The sequence below is a fragment of the Sphaerodactylus townsendi genome, linkage group LG08 (genome assembly GCF_021028975.2).
Source record: "Sphaerodactylus townsendi isolate TG3544 linkage group LG08, MPM_Stown_v2.3, whole genome shotgun sequence".
Lineage (NCBI taxonomy): Eukaryota > Metazoa > Chordata > Lepidosauria > Squamata > Sphaerodactylidae > Sphaerodactylus > Sphaerodactylus townsendi.
The window spans coordinates 15,191,667-15,194,364 of NC_059432.1; positions in this window are offsets into that span (position 1 = coordinate 15,191,667).

Consider the following 2,698-nt stretch of genomic DNA (forward strand, 5'->3'; position numbering starts at 1 on the left):
CCCCCCCCCCCCCCCACCCCCCCCCCCCCCCACCCCCCCCCCCCCCCACCCCCCCCCCCCCCCACCCCCCCCCCCCCCCACCCCCCCCCCCCCCCACCCCCCCCCCCCCCCACCCCCCCCCCCCCCCACCCCCCCCCCCCCCCACCCCCCCCCCCCCCCACCCCCCCCCCCCCCCACCCCCCCCCCCCCCCACCCCCCCCCCCCCCCACCCCCCCCCCCCCCCACCCCCCCCCCCCCCCACCCCCCCCCCCCCCCACCCCCCCCCCCCCCCACCCCCCCCCCCCCCCACCCCCCCCCCCCCCCACCCCCCCCCCCCCCCACCCCCCCCCCCCCCCACCCCCCCCCCCCCCCACCCCCCCCCCCCCCCACCCCCCCCCCCCCCCACCCCCCCCCCCCCCCACCCCCCCCCCCCCCCACCCCCCCCCCCCCCCACCCCCCCCCCCCCCCACCCCCCCCCCCCCCCACCCCCCCCCCCCCCCACCCCCCCCCCCCCCCACCCCCCCCCCCCCCCACCCCCCCCCCCCCCCACCCCCCCCCCCCCCCACCCCCCCCCCCCCCCACCCCCCCCCCCCCCCACCCCCCCCCCCCCCCACCCCCCCCCCCCCCCACCCCCCCCCCCCCCCACCCCCCCCCCCCCCCACCCCCCCCCCCCCCCACCCCCCCCCCCCCCCACCCCCCCCCCCCCCCACCCCCCCCCCCCCCCACCCCCCCCCCCCCCCACCCCCCCCCCCCCCCACCCCCCCCCCCCCCCACCCCCCCCCCCCCCCACCCCCCCCCCCCCCCACCCCCCCCCCCCCCCACCCCCCCCCCCCCCCACCCCCCCCCCCCCCCACCCCCCCCCCCCCCCACCCCCCCCCCCCCCCACCCCCCCCCCCCCCCACCCCCCCCCCCCCCCACCCCCCCCCCCCCCCACCCCCCCCCCCCCCCACCCCCCCCCCCCCCCACCCCCCCCCCCCCCCACCCCCCCCCCCCCCCACCCCCCCCCCCCCCCACCCCCCCCCCCCCCCACCCCCCCCCCCCCCCACCCCCCCCCCCCCCCACCCCCCCCCCCCCCCACCCCCCCCCCCCCCCACCCCCCCCCCCCCCCACCCCCCCCCCCCCCCACCCCCCCCCCCCCCCACCCCCCCCCCCCCCCACCCCCCCCCCCCCCCACCCCCCCCCCCCCCCACCCCCCCCCCCCCCCACCCCCCCCCCCCCCCACCCCCCCCCCCCCCCACCCCCCCCCCCCCCCACCCCCCCCCCCCCCCACCCCCCCCCCCCCCCACCCCCCCCCCCCCCCACCCCCCCCCCCCCCCACCCCCCCCCCCCCCCACCCCCCCCCCCCCCCACCCCCCCCCCCCCCCACCCCCCCCCCCCCCCACCCCCCCCCCCCCCCACCCCCCCCCCCCCCCACCCCCCCCCCCCCCCACCCCCCCCCCCCCCCACCCCCCCCCCCCCCCACCCCCCCCCCCCCCCACCCCCCCCCCCCCCCACCCCCCCCCCCCCCCACCCCCCCCCCCCCCCACCCCCCCCCCCCCCCACCCCCCCCCCCCCCCACCCCCCCCCCCCCCCACCCCCCCCCCCCCCCACCCCCCCCCCCCCCCACCCCCCCCCCCCCCCACCCCCCCCCCCCCCCACCCCCCCCCCCCCCCACCCCCCCCCCCCCCCACCCCCCCCCCCCCCCACCCCCCCCCCCCCCCACCCCCCCCCCCCCCCACCCCCCCCCCCCCCCACCCCCCCCCCCCCCCACCCCCCCCCCCCCCCACCCCCCCCCCCCCCCACCCCCCCCCCCCCCCACCCCCCCCCCCCCCCACCCCCCCCCCCCCCCACCCCCCCCCCCCCCCACCCCCCCCCCCCCCCACCCCCCCCCCCCCCCACCCCCCCCCCCCCCCACCCCCCCCCCCCCCCACCCCCCCCCCCCCCCACCCCCCCCCCCCCCCACCCCCCCCCCCCCCCACCCCCCCCCCCCCCCACCCCCCCCCCCCCCCACCCCCCCCCCCCCCCACCCCCCCCCCCCCCCACCCCCCCCCCCCCCCACCCCCCCCCCCCCCCACCCCCCCCCCCCCCCACCCCCCCCCCCCCCCACCCCCCCCCCCCCCCACCCCCCCCCCCCCCCACCCCCCCCCCCCCCCACCCCCCCCCCCCCCCACCCCCCCCCCCCCCCACCCCCCCCCCCCCCCACCCCCCCCCCCCCCCACCCCCCCCCCCCCCCACCCCCCCCCCCCCCCACCCCCCCCCCCCCCCACCCCCCCCCCCCCCCACCCCCCCCCCCCCCCACCCCCCCCCCCCCCCACCCCCCCCCCCCCCCACCCCCCCCCCCCCCCACCCCCCCCCCCCCCCACCCCCCCCCCCCCCCACCCCCCCCCCCCCCCACCCCCCCCCCCCCCCACCCCCCCCCCCCCCCACCCCCCCCCCCCCCCACCCCCCCCCCCCCCCACCCCCCCCCCCCCCCACCCCCCCCCCCCCCCACCCCCCCCCCCCCCCACCCCCCCCCCCCCCCACCCCCCCCCCCCCCCACCCTCCCCCCCCCCCACCCCCCCCCCCCCCCACCCCCCCCTCCCCCCACCCCCACCCCCCCCCAATCCCTCCCCCCCTCCCCCCCCAACCCCCCCCCCCCCCCCCCCCCCCCCCCCAAAACCCCCCCCCCCCCCCCCCCCCCCCCCCCCACCCCCCCCCCCCCCCCCCACCCCCCCCCCCCCCCCACCCCCCCCCCCCCCCA